Consider the following 22,249-nt stretch of genomic DNA (forward strand, 5'->3'; position numbering starts at 1 on the left):
GAGCCCCATTATCGTGCATTGTTTGGGTATTCGAGCAAGCTCGGCCTCTCGCCTTCAAAGTGAAGTGGATGGCGTCCGTAATGATGCAAGATATGTTGGGATATATGCTGTGCAGGCAAGTATAGGTGCAAAACAAGATTGAGCACAGCTTTTAGGTTCAGCAATTTATAGCCATAACCGACAAGCACAGCAGCGATATTAAAGTGATTTTATTAAGTGCCTGCGATGTTGGAAAACAAAGTCAACATGTTAATGTCACTATAAAATGTGCAGAAAAATAATCAATACTGATATTAACAGCTGTGATCCTAATATCAAGCAAAGTAAAAGCAATATTTGCGCCGGGCGTCTTGATCCTGTTAGCCTCGTTATCAATGTATTCTCTTGAGCAAAGCAACAGAAATCAAGCTTTGCCTTCGGTCCAATGTCTAAAGGGACTTAATACAAGCAACCTTTTGTTCTCTACACTTTTCACAGAGCAAATCAGTTCAACAAAGCCCTCGAATTAAACCACAACCTAATATGCCTTTGGTACGAGTGGGCCTTGACCTATTATTTGACAAACGCTGTTTGATAATGGGATTCAGCACTAAGCCGGTCTCCATCGCCGCACTGCAATCCACTTTCCTCTGCAGGTCGCCTGACCCTTCCCTTGATGTGCTGAAGGATGGCCTGTATGATCTGTTCTGGCTTGTTAAAACTCGTGTGACTTCACAAGGGGGAAAGGTTAAGACTCGCACAACGACAAGAACCTGTCACCAGAGTCGTGCTCATGACCTCTACCCACAATGCCCAAGCAGAGAGGGAGAGAGAGACATCCTCAGAAGATCAGTGCCTCCCTCCATGTCTTCCTTCTCCCCTCTCAAGGAATCCTCAAGTCTGTCCTCAACAGCACGCTTCATTTGAATTTCAGCTGCTGGCTCAAACTCAGTGACAGGACTTGCACACAAAAACAGCAGGTTTTCAGCTCAATTGTCCAAGAAAAAGCACATTTTCCAATAGATGTGACGCATGAATCGTGAATTTGTGCGTCAGGGATGTGTCTTGCTATACGCCCTGACCTTTCCAAGGAGAGAACGAAGTCAATCTATTTCTCCTTGTGGTGTTTCTGTGAACCGCGAGGCAGCCACTATTAAAGCCTAATGAATAATGGGGCCGAAACAAAACACTGGCACACACTCTAGCCATCTCTGTTCACTCGAAAGGCTACATTAGCATCTTAAATGCAAATAAAACTGTTACTTGAAATGCAGAAAACTGGCTCGTGGCATTAACAAAAAAAAAAAAAAAAGAAAGAAAAAAACATTATTCCTGCTCCCTAACCTGTAGACCTGAACAGAATGCAGTGCAAGTGCTGGCCAAAATTAACTGTCTTCATGGAGGAGAGCATTAATTTGGGAAACAGGGACAGAAACTTACGTCGCTTTATGCTTATGAGGATGGCCGTGGGTCAGTAAAGTGTTGCGCTTGCACAGCAGACGCGGTTTAAGGATCAGTCCAGTGGTCTTTATTTTGATCTCATTTTTGGGTACTCACACGCATCAGTCTGTCACTAAAGCAGGGATATTGTGCAGTTACATATGGGGCTTAACAAGCGCACTAGAACATGAAGCTTCTCCGTAAGCTGATTCACAAGGGAAGGAGGAGGAGGGACGGAATAAGGAGAGAATCGGAGTAAAAGAGATCGACAGATTATGTAGGCTGACCACAACCGCTTTGACCACCACCAAAAACCTCTTAAAGCTGTTATCATGTCAAATAAGATGAAATCCTGGAAAGCCTCGACTGCAGCGCTGCGCTGTGAACATTTATTTTACAAGCTCCCGGCTGAGCACATAACCAAATCTCTCACTTCACAATGGATTTCTGAGTCATCCATCAATGTATGGACGGTTGTGGTTGTGTGTGAATGGATGGCGACAGGCGACGCTTGAGGTGCTCCATCCAGCAAGCGTGACTGTGTGGCCTAGATCCAGCCTCGGAGCGAAAGGAGCTGCGATGCCACTAATTTGGGTCACTGTGTTGCTGGGTTGTGGCCTGTGTTACTCCAGGAACAGAAACGAACGTGTGCGCACAGAAAGCGTGCGTGTGGGGCGAGTTAAACACCATCCACTGTCTGTTTTCCAGCTGTGTGTGTGTTTCCTGTGCTGTGCTGAGCTAAGCTAGTCTTCTCTCTCTCGCTTTCTGGAATATGGTCTTGATTAGCAGGCCAGTGGCTGTGGTAGCTGGCTGACAGAGTTATTCCAGATATGTGTTTGTGCTTGGGGGTGTGGGGGGTGTGGGGGGGTCCTCGGGGAGAAATGTGTCAGCCTGATCCACAGCTTGGACAAGACCTTCGCTGCAGCCTTGTGCCGTGAACATGACAGGACGCGGTGAGGAGCAGGAAGGAGGAAGATGTATGGAGTCTGAACATGGACCGGGAGCAAGAGAGAAAGCACTGTGTGCAGAACTGTTTTTGTCCCCTGTGGTAGTTTAAGTACGTATTTAAGCAGTAAATAAACACAAATATGCACACAAACGTACACACACTTGGCTGTCTTGACAGGAATAAACCTCAACCATAACAACAGTGAAACAGGATCCTGAACCCATCTCCTGAAACTGTGAAGTCAACAGTCTAACTGTTACTAAAGTGCTCCCCGAACATCTGAAATAGGGGAAACATAAGATTTCCCTGACAGTTTTCGAGTCTCTTTAGCCTCCCAGAGCATTTCTACTCCTATGTAATAACTCAGTGTGATCTTCGAGAAGTGCCACTAAGAAAGCATTTTAGTTTTCCTCTGTGATGGCAGCTTAAAAGCGGCAGTTCTCCCAGGCAGCAACAGGAGATAGATGGAGAGTTTGAAAAGAGACTTAGGAGACAAAGCATGTGCTGAGCAAACACAGCGATGTGTAGTTATTTTCTGTTCCACCTGCAACGTTTGCAAACACAGAGAGTGCATGCACACACACTGCAGAGAGAGCGCAGAAGCAACACTGCAGCCGATGCACAGAGTAAACTCAAAAGTGAAACCCATCGCAAACACACAAACAGACGTGGGGCTGGGGCTTTACCACAGTGGCGCCGGGGCAGGCTAGGCGGCAACAGCAGCAGCAGCAGCTACTAATTAAGAGTGGTTGGCTGAACAGCTATAGTTAGGGCTAGAGCTGGAGGGCTGAGGAGAACAGGGCGACAGGTCTGACACTGTGTCTGTGTGTGTGTGTGTTTTACTAGCGGCCCCGGGGCTATAGGCTAGGGCCCCAGTTCAAGTCTTGCTGACTCAGATTCAACACTGCCTGCCTGGCTGCAATGCTGCTAGTACAGCTGGCAGGGGGGAAAAGCAAATTGCTCTTTCTCCGTCTCTGTTACTTTCTCCCTTTTCTCTTTGCTCCCTCTCTCTCTCCTCCTCTTCCTCCTCTTTCCCTGCCTCCGTGTTTTACTTTGTATTTTTGTGCATCATTCAGTTTCACTTCCTCTTTTCTGCTCGTCATTGGTCCTCGCTCCACTTTTCAGCCACCCTGTCATTTTCTGTCTCTCCCTCGTTCCTACCCGCTTCCGCACACAGTCAATATGATTCAATAAGCTTCATTGGCAGTGAATGCGTTTATGGAGCAGAGGTGGGGATTACAGTGGGGATCAAAACAGGAAATACATTTGCTTTTAATGGTGAGTGCCTGATAAACGCTTCCTCGACAGTGATACTCTGAATCAATCTTCCTGTCTCTCTCTCCTAACTCCGTTGTTTGTTCCCACTTGTGGATACTAGATGTTCCTGTTCTCCTGTTGCAACTGTAGCACATCAGACTTGTTGGGCAACTTTGGGAATTAACAGCTCCACTGACTCAGGCCATTAGACTGGGAGATGTAAACACAAACGAGACAGGAGACACCTGCCATGGCCACAATACCACTTTCCCAACACAGTGCATAAATTAATAAGTACACATTTTATCGATTTACTGATCATCACCACTCATCTCTAGCAAAAACTGTGTCTCCTGAGAAACATGCACATATTTCTATTGTGATCAAGAAAGCACTTATAGTTCACTTTTAAAGCAACTGACTGTGTTGGAATATGGGGTGACCATATTAACATACATTAAAAGGGCCTTGTGACAACATAAGAGGCTTGGCCGAGGCCTTAGTTATTTAGCGTGCCAGCTAATCCTATTGTTGTTGTCTCTCGAGCATAAGTGGCGAGCTTGATGTTAAATCCTTGCTTTTGTCTCTTTGTGTCTCATTTCCTGCCATCGAACACCTAAAATAACAGTCCTTCAAATGTAAGGGTAGGCCAGTTTTCAAACTGAAGTATCATTCTCATGCATACCATGAACAAATATGGCAAAGTGCTATTTGAATATCACATCAAACAAGCTGAACATGACAGTATTTAAATGCAGCTGCCTGCTGGACTGGCTTCATTCAGCTATCACTGCCAGTCCACTGCATTCTCAGCATTTCTAACCGGCCAGGAATGAAAAGTGACACAGCTGACATTCGGATGCTTCGTACCGTGGGAAGGTTAACGGAGAGAAACTGGCAAGCTGCCATTTTTCTGTGCCAGGTCCTTCACCAAAACTTGCCTTTCTTTCTCTTTCTCTGGACGGCAGTTTACTGCAGTGCTGGCTGTATACACACAAACACACACAAACACACACAAACACAGACACACACTTACTCCTTTGTGTTTGCAGTCTAAACAGAGTGTTACGGGAGAGTGTGTCAGTTTACTGTTTGCCTGTTCCTCTCTCTCTCTCTGTGCTCCCTGATGTTTACCTCAGCAGAACAATGAACTGACCTGGGAAAACTTTAGCATGGGAGGTCTGGTCCTGTGTGTGTGTGTGTGTGTTCATTTTCCTGACAAAGCATTGTAATTTTGATTGCATTTCCGTGATTCCTTCATAATATTTTCCAACCGCTGTGCCACCTGTGAGCCATGTGAACAATTTGGTGTGTTGCCTGCATTACAACACACGTACACCAGCCACAACTGAACACCCACACAGCTGAATTAGCACATCTCCAAACAGCCAAAGACCCTCTCCTGCATCTCCCTTAACCTTGAATGCTCTGACAACTTCCTGTCTCAGTATCATGTCGGAGAAAAATACATAAAAGTAAAACTTAAGTGGAACCAGAATCAATTTTCCATGTTGGACGGCTCTGAAGAAATTAGGGCTGAAATTTCTGGGAAGCATGCAGCCTTTGCGGTAACACAAGCGACAGCATTCCTGTGAAAAAATTTACAATGCCTGTTTATACCAGTAAAAAAAAAAAAAAAAAAGAAATTAAAATCTGGCTGTGAATACAGTATTACATCTCTGCTGTGGAAGAACTCCTGTGATGTTCAACATGTCAGCAATTTAACCAAGGGGAAATCTAGGATTTGCTCAAAACAACTTTTAAAATCTATAATTTAAGCTGCCTGTGTGTGAAAATATAGCCTGTCCTTATTATTCCCCTTTGCCACCACCTCTCAGTGAGCATTCGGCAACTGAGGAGACTAATTGTTGGAAGTTTTCAAAGTGAAATTCTTTCCCTTTCTTGCGTGATTTACGACTTCAGTTGCTCAACAGTCCAGAGTCTCCGTTGTCAATCATACAATTACACAATCATGTCGGTTTCAATGCCGTGAGGGGTCAAAGGTCACAGGCATTCAATCTTGGTGTCTGACCTTGCCCCTTGCATGCAGAGATGTCTCCTTATTCTCTGAGTCTGCTGATGACATTATGGATTGTAGATCGTGAAATATCTAAAATCTTCGAAGAGTCTTTGAAGATGCCCCTGATCATGATACTGTCACCTGTTACCAGGTAACCTGTGGAATAATCCAAACAGGTGTATTTTGGGGCATTCCACAATTTGCTGGCATAATCATTGACCTTTACAAAGATCAATGATTAGTCTGAATAGCTGATGAGGTAAAACATTAAACACATTGTATTTCTACCGTTTTCACTTGAACATAGCTCAAAAAGGATTAGCTAATTATAGCATTCTGTTTTATTTACATTTTATATTGTGTCCCAACTTTTTTGAAACTGGGGTTGTAAGTAGTGTAGCGCTGCACACTGAAACCACTCTGTGTGTGTGTGTGTCTCTCTCTGTGTGCGTGCTTGTATGTGAGATCTGGGCCTTTAGCCAGCCAACAGTTGGGCTAACTGTCTCATGTGGGCTTAACAATGAGGCTAACACTGATACGGCTACTGTGGCTACTGAGCTGGGCACTAACTGAACTAAAGCCTAAAACCTAAGATTTAGCGTAGTGGTGGTTACTTCATCTACCTGTGATATTATTTGTGTGTGTAATTAATGCTAGTGCCTATTCATAAAGACTTCCCATGGTCTGATTGTTTAAAAAAAGATCAAATCTATCTCAAAATGATGAAATTAGTCATAAAAAGAGAGAATTCATTGTGTTTTATGAGATGGGAAATTGCACCAAAAGAGTGTCAAAAAGCGCAGCGTGTTATCATGAGTAAATGCCGTGTGGCTTTTCATTAGAAGAGCTCGACACAGAGACAGACAGTCAGAGAGAGAACAGAGAGGCCTGTGCTGTGCCCATCCTCACTTTGGCCCAGTGCCAGGCCTGCTCCGACAGAGGAAGAGAGAGAAAGGGAGGGTGCTGTGTGAGCGTGTGTGGATCTGTGTGTGTGTGTGTGCGTGTGAGGGGGCAAACATTCCCCTGGCAGGATCCCTGGGACCCGGTGGAGGGCAGGGTTCAGCCGCTGAAGGAGAGGCTGCGTGCCCGGCAGTCAATTAGCGGCTTGCATTTACACAACAAATGGAGCTCCCACGGTTTCTCTAGCGCTCACACGCGCGCACACACCACTTATGAGTGTATCCACTCAGCGCTCATCAGCACACGCCGACGCAAGGTCAGAGAAACGGCGAGGGAGGGAGAGAAAGAGAGAGTAAGAGAGAGAGAGCAAGAGGCCAGCTATCTGCTGGAGTGGTACTCTACAAATACTAACTCACTGGCTGTATCAGAAACACAAGCAGGGCCACGGTGAGCACAAAGTAACACAATCTCTCCAGCTGAACACTGCAGCTATGAATCAGACACGAATCCTTTAGGAAACGGGAAATCTGAATCATGCTTAAATGCCGAAACAACTAGTTGACTGACAGAAAATGAACAAAAATTTGCTGAGTGTGTTATGAAGTCATTTATTAAGCAATATATACCACATATGTGGTATATATATATATATGTGGTATATATTGCTTAATAAATGACTTCATAACACATATGTGGTATATATGCTTATATTGCTGCTTCTTTCTGCTGTAAACTGAATATCTCTGGATTCTGAACCTTTGTTTAAGACAAAACAGGAAATTTAAGATTGAAAGTTGTGGACAATCAGTCTGATGTTGTAGTCACTGTAGGGTTTTTTTGGTGCTTTGCCGCATTAGATGGAAATTATCTGAAAACTACCTCAGCAGGATCAGCCGACATCATGCATCAGGGCGTACCAAATGAGTCCAAAACAAAAATTCACTTAGCGGGTTGTTAATTTAAGTGCACTGGCAGCAGCCAAATATTAAGTCTGTATGATTAGTCACAGATTAAAGCTGATGTGAGGCTACTGGCCAGCTAACCAATACTCAACATGCTGGGACATGGATGCAGAGAGGTGAAGAAACAGGAGAGGAAGAAGAGGAGAACACTGAAGAGAAAGACAGTCAGGCAGAAAATACAGGGCAGGAGTGACAGACGTCCCTTTCAAGCACTTAGCTTCACCCAGAAACCTCGTGGAAAATTGCCATGTCAGGGTGACGTGTGAACAGGAGCTTAAGTCAATACTGTTGACTCAATAAAGTTGATCAGGCAATACCCCTGTCAGGAACGGGTGAAATTTCCCTCAATCTTTCTTTGCAATGCTAGTGTGAAAAAAAAAACATACACAAAATTTCCAGGCCAGGCAAAAGGTTACATTATACTTATTATACAGTGAGAAAAGCTATTACAAGAGACACAGAAACAATTTCTCCAGTGGCTCACACCAAGCTCTTGTGATAACAGGACGTTTTAAATGTTAGGAAAACCTTAGCAGAGACCACTTTTTTTCCTAAACAAGAAAACATGGCATCTTTCTGAGGCTTCTCCTCATCTGAGAGATCACTGCGTTGTACATGAGCGTATTCTACGCAGAACTTTAACAGAAAGAAAGGACATCTCTAGCACGGCAACAGCAATATGACAGGTTTCAAGAGTAACACAGAACTAAAAGAGAAAACACCGGAGAGATAAAGGAGAGAAAATAATAACTCTGAAATGACCCAAAACATGTTGCTGCTGTTGGTGTGAAAGGGTCACAGTGGGTTATCACCTCTTGGTAAATTGTCCTGCTCAATATGAAGATCTTTGGTATTCAGTGGTGAATTGGGGTTACTATAGCAACTGTGCCGCAGATTTATAATTCCTACAATACTGCAATAGAAGATAAAAGCACCAACCTTGTGTCCTCTCAACCATAAATTCCCTCCTTCTTGACACTTCCTGAGAAGCAGAACTTGTTGCATTAAAATTTTATACAGTGACCACATAAAGAACTCTTTAAGTTGGTCCACACTGTCCACACTGCTGACTCTCCAGGGTAAAAACATTGCCATAACCACTTTAATGACAGTGAAACGTGATAATCCTGTTAAGCGCACAGAATCATACAAGCCCTTGCAAAATTCTGCTTTAACAGTAATGAGCATAAAGCTACAGCAGAGGACCTTGGTCTTGTGTGAATGACAGTGACAGGGTATTTTACCTGCGTGTTTAGTATAAATGGTGGAACACAGATTGGCCAGCCAAACAATATCAATATCATAAACTTGATACTTGGGGACTTAGTGGTGTAGGTGTGTACCAGAAGCTGAAGACAATCACTGTCTCTGTCTGCCTTTACTTCCCCCGCTCCTCCAAACCATCTGTCACTTTCTCCCATTGACATTCAGGTGAGAACTGCCCTGTCTGCAGACGACATAGCTGCATGTGTGTGCGTGTGGAAGCGGCCTGCCAAAGTTAATGGCAGAGGAAGATGTGGGTCTATACTGTAGTTGATGAGGTCGTGTGAGTTTGCAGCGTGCGTACGTATCTCATCAACGGCGGGTCGGCTTGCTAATGTGCGCGTCCATGCCTATCCGCCCTCTGCCCTCTCTATGCTTTCATCTCTCTGCCTATACATCAGTCTATCAGGGACAATTATTGGTAAAACGAGACCAGTGGTAAGTGGATGAGAGGTGATCTGTGCCATACAGCAATCAAACCCCAACCAGTCTCTCTCTGTCACTCCCCCCTGTCGCCCTCCCTTTCCCTCTCCCTCCAGCTGTGCTCTGAATAGGCCCTTAAATCACTCGGCCCGGGCCCTTTGATTGGTTGACCTCTCTGCATGATTAAACAGCCATTTTCATCATGTCCTCCGTAGGAGAGTGACAGAATGAGAAAGAGGGAGAGAGGGGGAGAGACGGGCGCACCGATAAGGGAGGTGAGTGAGCCCAACCAAATGGGGTCTCTCCACACTGATGATGACTGACATTTGGATCAGAGGAAGGAGAGGCTGAAACTCCACAGAGCACAAGCTGTTGCGAATAGCACCTGAAAGTACAACACACACTGGGAGCTCCAGTGGACATAGCTGGCATACCTCAACGCTGACCGTGAAGGACAAGTATGGCACAGAGCCCAGTATCAGAGCAGACATGAGGGGCTAGGGCTGGACGATACGACCTGAACTTTATATCACTGTTAACTCTCACGTTTACCTTTATATTGACAAATGCAAACAAAATGGTGTTAATACATCAAATCTTCTGCTGGCAACACTTCCAATGTTTGTCCTACCCGATTCTCGCCTTCTGGCCTAGACCATGAGCTGATTCACTGGTTAAACTTCAGGTTATATGTCACTGGCTGTTACAGCTATTCTCGGTTTAGTTCCTCCGGATTTGGATAACATGCTAAAATTTGGACGTGAGTAAATTTTGGTCAGCAAGAGATCGATAATATTCAACAGAACTGGTTTATAGTGCAGCCCTATGGCAAGCAGCATTATTCAGAGCACTGAATATAAATGACAGTTCAGGATTTAGAGACATGTTTTCATCCTGAGCAAGCAGAAAGCATAAGGTAGAATTTATGCATGTGGCCAGGAAATTGCTGCAATAGAAACTGAGATGTTTGTATCACACCGTACTGTGGGGTAAAGCTGACGGGATATCACATGTTCACAATCATCATCGCTGTGACCAGCAGACCTTAACACTAATTCCATGAAAATCACCAGTCTCAAGAGTTGGGAGAGTTTAATTTCCTCATCTTCTCCGAAACCGAACTTCTCGTCCAGTCAAATCACCACCCCCTCGTAACATCTGTTTGGCTTCCAAATAAAAAAGCCACAAAGCTGGTGTGGCGGGGTGGCGCAAGCAACAGCAGCTGTTCCAGTGCTGTGTTCAGTCCTTAATTAAAGTTTGACTCAGCTCCTCTGAGTTTTTGTCATCATCCTTTCCCCACATTCTTTCTTCTTCTCCGCCCTGCCATGCACACAAGAGCTTCTCGCTACAACAACATTATTATTCTTTGCTGTTGCTGTTCTCAGTTAGCTAGCGCTGCCAAGTCCCCTCCCTCACTTCTCTGTTGTCTTCTTCTTTTCCCTCAGCTGTTTCTGGCCAAGGTGCAGGCTCTGGCATCATTTTGTTCAGATTTCTCCTATCCCGCCCTTTCAAAAATCTAAACGCTCAAGGCTTTTATGTTGATGCAGCTACAAGCAGACTGGGAGACGGGCTACTTTAGAAAATGTGTCTGTGCTGAGGCCAAGTTTGACTGCAGCACTGATTGCCGAGGGCAGGATGAGGTGTGCCTCTTGAATGAGCTAAAAACAGCTTGTGCCTTGGGATAGGGACCGAGAACCGGTTCCAGTTGAGAACCGGTTCCAAATTGTCCGAACCATCAAAATCACATGCCTCCAAGCTTATCAGTTCCTTTTATCGATGCTGGCTTTTTTTTTCTGACAGTTGCACGTTGCAAAACAATGACATCAAACTCATGCATCTACTCTGCTGGAAACTCGCAGAAACTCATTTCACGAAGAAAAATGAAGACAGTGCTCGCTATAATGTCTGTAAAATGGTAATTTCAAGTAAGGGAGGAAACACCAGCAATATACTGAAAAGTCTTTCTACACCACAGGGACTTAAACTCCAGGAATGCCATCCATTTGACTGCATGAGTGCCACTGCTTCACAACTGAGCAGCACATCCATTACAGAGGGTAAATATCCTATGTTATAATAACATTAGCAGCACGCAGGCAGGCTTAGCAGATTTTATTCTTTGACTGAGAAAACCTAAACGAAAACAGCAGTTAAACAGTGGAGCGTTTGCACACCTGAGTCACATGACTCTTTCCTACGCTGTGTCGACATGTGGTCATGGCTCTGAAATACATCTTCAATAATTTGGGAGAAAGAAAAGTCACATAGGACTGATAACATTAGTAGGAAAATGCAACCTTTTCTGCTCTGTGTGTCCGTTCTAATATCAATCATTGGTTTTGTGCCATTGTTTTCCAGATACATTGAGTGTTGCCTTAAGCGCCAGTTAGACAAATACTTTCTGTCATGTGTCAGAAGACCGGCAGAGAGACTCTGCCGGTGCACCAGGGGCCATGTCAAGCTGATCTCAAGAGCCAAATGAGGTCACACTCGGGTAACAATGGAGAGCCGAGCCATCAACTCCAACAGCCACATTCCTCCACATGCAACAGAAACCATGAGAATCATGGATCTTGGTGAGGCAGAGAGGGAGGACAGCCCCGAGAGAAAGGAAGCAACTCCTCCCAGCTGCCACGCATCAGCACATCACACCAGTCACAAGTTACACACCCCATTTCATTTGGAATGCGGTGGCCCGACAAGAGCTGAATGGTATCGCTGACACATTCCTCCATGTTTTCTGGCTGCTTCGTCACATGCTCGCCCGCCTTATCTGCCCCAGAAAATCTACCAGCTGAGAGAACAGACTTACTGGGGCAAAGTCAAAACTTTGAGCACCTGAAGACGTTCTACACCACGCTCTCTCCTCACGTGGGAGTCGGCTTGCCGTTGACCTGTGTGACAGCTCTTCACAGGGGGAGAGGAGGTCAGGGTCAAAGGTCACCGAGCACTACTGAAGCCCATCATGGGACAGCAATGTGTAGCTCGTACTCACACCCACCTAAATGCCCCACCCTCATGATGCAGTAGCAGCTCAGAGGTTCACCCCTGGCTGGGCAAAAAGCAACAAGAGGGCCCTGGCAATAAAACCTCCATGGCCCCACTCCACCTTTAAAGCAGGATCAGTCTAACCTTTGACCTCCCCCTATCCCACCCCTCCTTCAAGTATGGAGGACTCCTCCTCCTGCTCTTCCTCTATTTCTGGTTACAATTAACACCCCACCCCCCTACCCGGCGGTCCACTATTGTCTGGCCTGAAGTACTTATTCCCAGAGCCCCCCTCCCCCCACCCCCCTTGCTCTGCTTGCCTCTCCTCTGCAGGGGGCCAGGGAGGGAGAGGCGACTTAAAAGCACCCCCGGGACTCACGTTGTTGCAGCATGGAGGTAACTGTGGTCTGCTAAAAGAATTAGACTGAGCAGCCACCAGTGTTATGCGCCGCATGCTGTCGAGTGGTTTTCCCCTTAACAAGCTATGTAAGGGAGGAAAGGGAGGAAAACAGGGGTTTTATGGTCCTCAAGCACATGTTTCCACTGACCGAGTTGAAAAACAACATGTCTTTCAGAAGCATCCCAAAACGTTTGTCTAAAGTTGTGTAATGTTAGAAGAAGGTGTCTAAGCTGTTCAGCATTGTCTCCCAGGTGGCTGTAGGGCAAGAGTGAAGCAATGATATGCAGAGGTAAAACTTTTAAACCTCATTTGAGAGAGGCACTTTCTTTTTGCAGTTGGCTGCATATGAAATGTCAGCGTTATCATTAGCCTGTTAACCTCACAAACCTTTGGAAAGTATTTGCATTGATTTGCAAGAGGTTGGGGTAGTATTACTGGGTAACTGTAGCGCCGGTGAATAGAGAAAAGTCCCTTGTACATGTGTCTACGGTCGACATGCTATGCAGTGGCACAATGCCAACACACAATGGAGGCCAGACTCGGCGGGCTACTCATCGCTTCTCCCTCTTTAACCCTTTGAGAAGAGCACAAAAGAGGGAGCTGACAAAGAGGCCGTGGAAAGAAAAGGAGGTAGGAGAGGGAGGAGGTGTAGGATATTCTATGCTGCTTAAGGGGAGTTTCAAACTACATTTGTTATTTGACAACTTGAATTTGGCTCCAACGTAAGCACGGGGCAATGGATGCCAGGAATCCAAACAATTTCTTATACAAGGACAAAACACTGATAACGGCTGTGGAGTAAATAGCTCTGTTCCTACAACAAAGCTAAACAGGCTTTCGCTATTATTTATGTTCCAGTTTTCTTCAAAATAACATCTCTGTGGTTCCTTTGGACATCTGTTACTAACAGCAATCATTTATCATGAGGGCTACAGTTTCAAATAAACTAATGCTGCTTTCAGTCAGAGCTTAGAAAAGTTTTGAGCTGGCCCCAAAAGCCCGACAGGTCCCACTCGGCCCTGCTGCAGAAAAGTAGCTACTGAGAGTTAAACGCAGGGAGGTGAGAGGCTGGGAAGTGCTCCAGAGTGATTTAGGGCTAAAGCTACTCAAAATCTACCCTTCTTTTGCAGCTGAAGTGGGATCGCATAGTGGATTTAAGAAGGCTAACTGCCCATTCTGTTACTCTGAAAAACAAAAATGTTTTTTTCCTTTACTGACTGGTATTCAGTGAAGTGTCTGCCTACCTAAGACCTCACCAAACACACAAACACACACACACACACACACACACAAACCAAACTAGCCAGAAGCACCAGCCCACATCTAAAGAGTGCCAAGCACTCAGGGGAAAAAATGAGTGGTAAACAAAATGAATAAAAGAGCACTTATCTCCATCTGGTAAACACACAAGCAGGTGCTGACATCAGAGTGTGTGGTTTATGAGCCATGGAGCGTGTGTCCAAAGCGTGAGCGTGCGCACACATAAACACAAGCCACAACGCAACTACGGGAAAAGAGAGGGTGTGCACACACTTTCTCAATGTCCACCATCGCCTCGAGGGGAACACCACCATACTGCTGACCTCTGGAATGAGCTGCCCTTCCTTCCGCTAACATGGGGGTTGTTGCTGGCTAGCCCTCAACACAGCCACAGCAAAGGGGCCAGACAGGCAGCTAGCTGATTTATAGGCCAGCCAACGGCCATGCTTTCCCTGGGCAAGTGGCTCTTTTCAAAGGCCCGCCTTCTATTAGTCTTATTTACAGGGCTGGGGAGTACAGACCGCCTGAATTATTTAAGATTCCCCTTGGTAAATACAACAGAAACCTGAAGTGTGTGTGTGTGTGTAAAAGAGACGGGGGGGGGGGGGGGGGGGGTACGAAAAGATAGGAATAAAGTGGCAGAGAAGGGAGGAAAAAAAAAAGAAGTGAGCAATTATGAGTTGCTGCGCCATTAACATTAATCACGACAATAAATGGCTATGAGCCTGTGTAAATTCCTCCCTGTTTCATCTCCTCCACAGTGGAGAGTGTTACCTTACATTAAACATAAGGAGTCACTGTGCTCGCACGTTCAGATAGCACCATGTATACCATCCTCTTCTATACAGTGCACACATCAACAAATGCACACTGACGACGCTCCGCTTATCTCGATGCAAATACATGCACAGGCACACACCCACAGTGCGCTGCCTCCTCTCTCACACAGTGGTTCTCATTAACAAGCCAAACATGCCTGAAGAGGCAGACAGACTCTAGTGAGCACGGTAAACAACCAGTAGGCTCCCTCATCTAAACTGAGACTATCTCAGCATCAGCAACACACACTTTCTGCCGATGATACTGACAGGCTGGGCCAGATACAATCCATTCAAAGATCTGATTTTTTTTTTTCCCCCACTGAACCAGTGGCATTTGGTGGGCTTTACTCAAAGCAAACTCGAAGCAAAGACAGACATGTGGGTATGGATGATGGTGATGACAACATCCCAGCATCTGCTCCACCACTTCACAACAATTAAATACTGTAATGTGACACTATATCATGTGCATTAACATTTTTGTGTGACTGGTACTTCAGACATACTGCACCGTTGGTTAAAAAACAGATATTGTCGCATTGACCTTTGTCCAAAAAACTCTTAAATTGTTAATGAATGAGAGAATGACAAGCCTTAGCTAAAGCGTACCATTAAACAGCTGTCCATGGCTTCAAGGTAAACTGCATGTGGGAGCGATCTGTGACTGTTTCATCACCTCGCAACTCTGAATTTCTGAGTTGAGATCCACATGCAGTAACAGTAAGAGTCTTAAGCCTTTGGAATACTTCCTGTACAGAAACAAGGCAAGAAGAACTGAAACCAGACACGAGTGACCAGCATAACCTGCCTGCCCTGCCAGCTGTGCATCACAGCAATAAAATTAGAAAACAATACAGATGACAGGTATAGGTGTTGTCTAATGTTACAGGAAGGAGCTGTGACTTCCTGATCAATAGTGGACCCCAGGCCGTCTTCACGGGAGGAAATGCAACAAGAGAAGCTATTTTTTATGCTCATGCAAATCGGGAACCCAAGCTGCCTGTCCAAGTCAGTGTCTGAGGGGAGATGGACCGAATGCTGACAAGAGCATTAGCATGCCAGGGAGGAAACCCCATACGCTGTGGCTGTGCCCACAAGTGGCGGAGGCGGTGGGATTACTACGCAAGGGCCACCAGGTCAGAAGTGGAACCGGGGTCGATGCTGCATCTTTGGACCTTCAGGCAGAATCTTCACTCTGACTGTGACTGTGACTGAGTCTCAGTTGTGACTTGCCGGGGGGCTGAGGGTCGAACACAACCAATGACAATATTTCTTCGGTTTGGATAAGCGCTCATTCCACAAGTTAAGAGATTGTCAAATTGACTTAAAAAGAAAATAAATCCAATGCAGTGCTCCAGTCAATAAAATTAAGTGCCTGGAAAACGGTGTACAAGAGAATTTCTTCGTGCCCTACTTAAGTCAATCTCGTCACTCTGCTTTACATTTCAACCAAACTAATCAACAGCCCTTTGAACAAAAGGAGACCGTGTAAATTCTGTTCCCCAACAGGCATCGCAGACTACTGCGAAGACGGAGCTTATTTTCAATTTGCAGCCAGATTAGCAGGCACGTTTTTGATACTGTCAGAATGGCAGAGATTTTTCTATTCCAAGTCGTCTTGAGTGAGTGGCCTTTTTAGTGCCTGCTTCAAAAAGCATCCCCCGTACCCGAGCAGCTGTCACTTTCAGCAGGCACTGTGGAGGACGGAAGCGGGGGAGGGGTCCTTTGAAGGAATGGTTAAAAGTGGGCGATAAAAATAAACTGGGAGAGAGGAGAAAATTAATTATACATAACAGACAGTTCACTTGGATGAGCACGACAGAGACAGAAAAACTAAGGCTGCTTCCCTCAAAGAAAAAAAAAAAAAAAAGAACATTTTCTGGCTGAGGAAATTTCTGCTCTGCCACCGTAGTGGTCATATTTATTTGGCTACAAAGTGAGGGATGCAACTAGGAATCTTTTTTTTTTTGGAGAAGGTCAGGGCTTCAAACAATACAGACCGAGCTTTCATTTCAAATTCTCCTCACTGGCGCTCACTTCATGCATCCTCTCTAATTCAGACAGTTCCCAGGGACCAAAATAAAGCTGCCAGCCCTGAGTGCACCCTCCTTCTTAAAAATGTGATGAAGCCTGCAGATAGCTAGGTCTGCCTTTAAATTCACTTCTGATAGGCACTGATGAGGGTTTATGCTGCTGGCTCACCTGCAAACTCACCTCTTGATATGATTCGTAATGCACCAGCACTTTGCAGTTCAACGCCGCCCACTGACTCTCAATCCCAGCTTCTTATTCGGGCCAAATGGAGGTCATTCCTACTTGAGCAGTCAGTCAAGACAGGCCCGCCAGGTATTGGCGAGTGAGTTTATTTCATATTAAGGCTTGTCGGCTGGAGAGGTGTTAGCACCGTGAGAGCTGTGGGTGTGTGTCTGTGGATGTGTGTCTGTGGATGTGTGTGTACATCCACAGACACACACCCACAGGGCCTTCGGGTAGAGCCCTGCTGCTGGTCCCTCTTTAGTGTGTTTTAATATAGCTGCTGCTGTGCGGCTCCTCGCCTCGGGGCGCCTCACAAACCCCACAGAGACCAAGTAAAAACACTCAAATACAGGGAGAGATGATGGGAACAAGGCTCAGGAAGAGATGGAGAGGTGACAACATGAAGAGGCACGAGAGGATGTGAGGGAAGCCACGAAAGATCGAAACAGAGGAAACATAAAAAGAGGTGTTAAAAAAAAAACAGAGAAGCACGGATCGAATGAAACACACTCAGAGCAGAGAGCCAGCTAACCTCTTTAGCAAGACTGACACAAATAAAAACTTATGTAATAAAAACACGTCATCTACACCAGCTATGATATGAAAGCAGATATTGCATTACAGCGCGGCTGTGCCAAGGAAGCCCTCAATCACACATGGGGGGGTGAGTTTAGACCGTGGCATACCCAACACTCTCTGACATAACCCCTGCATCGGTTTGGGAGGGGATCCTCTTTCACTTGTAGTAAATGTTTCTCCCTGCACTGACGAGCAGAAGCGTATAGGCAGTGCCAAGCTAAGAAGACTAGTAGTAGGAGGAGTGGAGAAGTGGCTGAAAACTGGGGGATTCTGACTGCTGAGAATTGTGGCAGAGAGTCTGGACAGAGAGACACAGAGACAGAGAGAGGATGATGAGGGAAGAGTGAGTGAGAAAGGAAAAAAGGTATGGAGAGAGAAGAGAATCTGCGTGCAACTAGACAAGGAGTGTGAGTGTAGGAGAGAAGAAGGTAGAACGGGGGAAGCAGGTGAGAAAAATGAAATGAAGAAAAAGGTGGAGAACGGTCTCGTGGAGGGAGGCAGGCAGAAGCAGACAACAGCGGGAGGAAGACGGGCAGAGAAAGCCTGAGTGGCAGCATGAGTCTGGAGACAGGAAGAACGGCAGTGGAGCGGAGGCAAAGAGAGGATGTGAGGAGACGAAAAGCCTAAAGATGAGGTTGTCACACTGGTTTAAAATGTTGAACAGTGAGGGAAACAGGAAAAGGAGCCGGATTTTGCAGTCTAGCCACACACCCTGCACACAGTCCACATATCGGCTCGCTGCATGAAAGCAATGAATCACAGTACAGTATACCCTAAAGAATAGAGTTATGCACTGAAAGTCTTTTCACATATATAAACAATTTCAGTGACCCGGTGAAGTAGTTTTTCACTCCAACTGAGAAAGTCCCGCGTGAGCTCGAAGGAATTTCATTCTAATCCTCTCCCTTAATTCCTTTTTTTCCCCTAAAACCCTACAATAAATGCACTAAAACAAAATATTTAGGACCAGTTTTTCAGTGTCAAACTGCAATTCAATTCTCACTTGAGCACAGCTCCTCTGCTTTGTCATCCATCTACAATCTAATTAGACCTTAAATATGCCGCTCACTGAAAGGTCCAGAGGAATGTGACGGGAGGGGGCAAGCCACACAAAGGCAGGACCAGAGGGGTGCAAAGTGCACATGTCAGCTCGAATTCCAAAGTTTGGACATCACAGATTTACCCTCCACGGCAGCACAGAGACCGGACAGGGTAGACTTTCAAAATTCATGACACTGCCGGTCTATTGTGGTGCAGATCTGTATCATAAATTAGGGAAGATTGAGGCAAATTGCTTGTAATTGTCTGGCTGTGTTGCCAGCTTTCATGTAAAACGCCATGCAAGGTCACAGTTTAGCAAAAAGAAAAAAAAAAGGGAAAGATTTTTCGAAGAGCTCTGCTGAATGAGGTGGGAACTTTCTGACACCATGAAATAACAACCATCTATGTGAGATTGTTTCTCACAGATTTTCCCAATGGTATAGTGAAAAAAGAATAAGAGTGTGATTGTATAGCCCTTGCAGAAAGACAGGTTACATTGCTGTCAGTCACACTCATGCTTGTACTGACTGTACAAGTTAGGCACACTACTGTTGTGTGGTTGGTGAGATGTCAGTGGTTGAATGATTTAAAGCTATGTCTGGGCACCACCTCTTAAACAAACACTCGTGTCATGGTTCAGATCCCACATTGTTTACATGTGAATACTGGTCATTGCATTGAACGGTCAATAAGAAGCTGCTGCTTGACTGAACTGAGGCACACAAAAAAAATGGGTCCTGTCAATTATGATAAAGAGTTACCACAAGAGCCACATAAGGCCTGTGTGTTACAGGGGTGTAACATACACCAACCAGTGTGTATAGGTTTATATTAACTGAGTTGCACTGCAGATACAGTAAAGTACTCCTGCTTAAATATTAAACGAATATTGGAGTGATTTTTTTTCTTGGTTCATATTCTCCAGTCTGGCCCCACTGCCCCCTCCTCCTCCTCCTGCAAAAATAAGGTTAAAATTATGTCTGAGCCCTTGCTCATCTAATATGATTCATGAATACATGTTTAAAATAGGCTCTAAATGAATTCACGTAGCGTGCGGGGTCGGGGTGGGTAGTCTAATTTGGTTAACCAGGATTTGATTGAAAAAAGAAAAAAAAAAAAATCTGAACTGAGGACAATCCGATAGAGCAATGAGAGCATTTTCAATAGCTGACAACCAATGCGCACTTCAACACACCCACAGACAGCCCTCACCACTCCATCCATGCTCAAATGGGGAATTCAATTGCTGTCGAATAACAAAGCTTACAAATTGCCTCTCATTCGTTAGCAGATTAACGCTCTTTTCACACCACACCAACACAATTTCTAATTATTTCAAAGCTAATAAGGGAATCGATTTCTTTTAAAAGCAAAGCACCGCGTCCTCCCCCCCCCCCCCCTCTCAGGAGAAATCCAGCACAACTCCTCCCTTAGGTCCATTTAAGAAAGCCGGGGCAGGGTCCATTCAGATTATGAAGAAACAAACAAGCAGCAAACAAGCATGAAAGCAAATGTTTAATCTAAAGCCATGCCAGCCCTCCTCCAGTCTCCCCGGACTATTTATCCAGGCGACAGTGAGTGTCAGCTCCGTGAATACCTGTAATTATGTATGGTGGTGGTGGCATTCCTCCTCCAAGGCTGTGCAACAGCCATACGCACCCTGAGCCAGATAAGCCTGCTAGCTGCTCTGTGTCACCCAGCTCTGGTCCCGGAGGTTTCAGACTCCAGGCATTACTGCAACATGAAGGTTTTCCTCCCATCAGAAAAGTCTGATGATTTTTTTTTTTTTTTACTGCAGCCGCCGTACTCCAACCAGCCCCAAATAAAACTCACCTCACACTGCACCAAATCCGAGCCTAAAATAAATTCAACATAAAACACCAACCTTTTCCTTAGTTTCAAGCGCCAGGTGCTTAGCGCGGAATAATTTTTCAGAGAGAGAAAAAAAAAGGAAATGTCCGAATGTATTAAGTTAGCAAGCTAAAGCCTCGCTAGCCGCTCAAAATATCCGCAGTTTTAGTTTGGTGTGGATCGATCCGACTGGTGGTCACACCGGGGCGCACATTCAACACACCGCTCACAGAGACACAAGCCTCCACACAACACACACACGCTTCAACAACTGGATATTAGCGCTACTCTGCTTCTCCTCTTCATGTCCCTGTGTTTTTGTTTTTTTTTTAATAAATTTTTATTTATTTATTTATTTATTTATTTTACACGACTGGCTTTGGTTGAAGCCTCAAGCTCTTCAAACTCGTGGGGAAAAGCAGACGCCGAAAGCGGAGAGGACGTGGAGAGAGAAGCGAGGAGGGGACAAAAAAAAAAACAAATACAAAAAGAAACACACACACTCACACACACCGACAAACTCACCACAAGGAGCAACGGGGAGGGGAAAAAAATGTAACCTAAATATTTCAGCCGGCTCCACCAAAACCCGCTCCTTCCACACGAGAGACAGAGAGGAGGGGGAAAAAAAGCCCTGCGCCAGAGTTTTCACGGTACTTACAGGTTCAAGTGATCCTCAGGTTCGATATCCTCTCCATGGTTTTAAATTCCAAAACTTGGGGACATTTCCACTCGAGTCACGGAGTGGAGGTGCTCTCTCTCCGACAGCTCCCTGCGTGTGAATGGAGAGGAGAGGAATGCAGCTCCGGTTCTAGGTGGAGGGAGGAGGGAGAGAGAGCGAGGGAGGGAGGGAGAGAGAGAGAGAGAGGAGGCGCTCTGCTTCTGCAGTACCTCACCGCGCCCATAGAGGGCGATCCTGGGCCGACTCCTGGTGTGACAGGCCCATGAGAGGGAGCATACACACCACAGGAATATTTATATAGCGGTCGCATTTCCCACACTTTTAAAGGACAATTTATAATATGTTATTTAGTTGTATTTCATTTTACTTACTGTTTTACATATTTTTAAAAAATCGTTTTATGTAACTGAATTATTATTTGACTTTGTTTATATTTCTCATGTTCATATTTAGTTGGATTCTAATAAGCTAACGTTTGTGTACAGCAAATAAAGTTCATTTAAAAATTACTAAAAGCACCTTTTTGTCCTTGCCAGTAGAGCCAGGTTCCCTTATCAAAATCAGTGGAAAAAAAGGGTTTACTCAATCTCAGTATTGTGCTGTGATTACTTTAATTATCTTTGTCATATTGTAGGTATAATAGTACCTGACAAGCAAGAGAAAGTGGAAAATGGCAAGGTCAGGAAATGTCATTTCTGTCATTGCACACGCAAACAATTTTTCCTGTGTGCCACACTTTGACATAGAACACCTGATGCTGTTTAAAAGGCCTCACAGGAGTCTCGCATTCACTGTAAAAATACTCCCAGAAGTGATCATTTTGTTACACAGGGAAATCTGTCAGCAGAATGTCTACAAAAATCAAGGCTACATGAAAGAGAACAGTATGATTACAGTTAAGTAAACAGAATAATCATTCAAATAGAGTATTATTTTACTAATCAACTCTACCTCAGGGCTAAATCCAAAAGTGTGCATAAAACAGAGTCATAGACTTTGTTAAAGTCTACTATGACTCCTTCAACAGATCACAAAAGTAATAAAAACATCATGATATTTGGACAGTAGACAGGGTGAAATAAGAATTGGACAACAACAAAAGAGAAACTTAGGCAGTATTATGTGGCGACAAAGATGCAATGGTGGTGGGGAGGGGCAAAGGGTGACAACAAATATTT

General features: G+C 45.0%; 1 protein-coding gene across 4 annotated transcripts in view; it reads right to left on the bottom strand.

Moving 5' to 3' along the window:
- The window catches only part of LOC121178870 (plexin-A1-like), a 188,306-nt gene extending 167,144 nt beyond the window's left edge, over positions 1-21,162 (bottom strand). For all 4 annotated transcript variants that reach the window (XM_041033299.1, XM_041033297.1, XM_041033298.1 and 1 more), the window contains exon 1: positions 21,051-21,162. The gene's annotated coding sequence lies outside the window, so the exon portion shown is untranslated. The remainder of the gene's footprint in view (positions 1-21,050) is intronic.
- Positions 21,163-22,249: the final 1,087 nt, after the last annotated feature.

Source organism: Toxotes jaculatrix, chromosome 3 (genome assembly GCF_017976425.1).
Source record: "Toxotes jaculatrix isolate fToxJac2 chromosome 3, fToxJac2.pri, whole genome shotgun sequence".
NCBI classification, from domain to species: Eukaryota; Metazoa; Chordata; class Actinopteri; family Toxotidae; genus Toxotes; species Toxotes jaculatrix.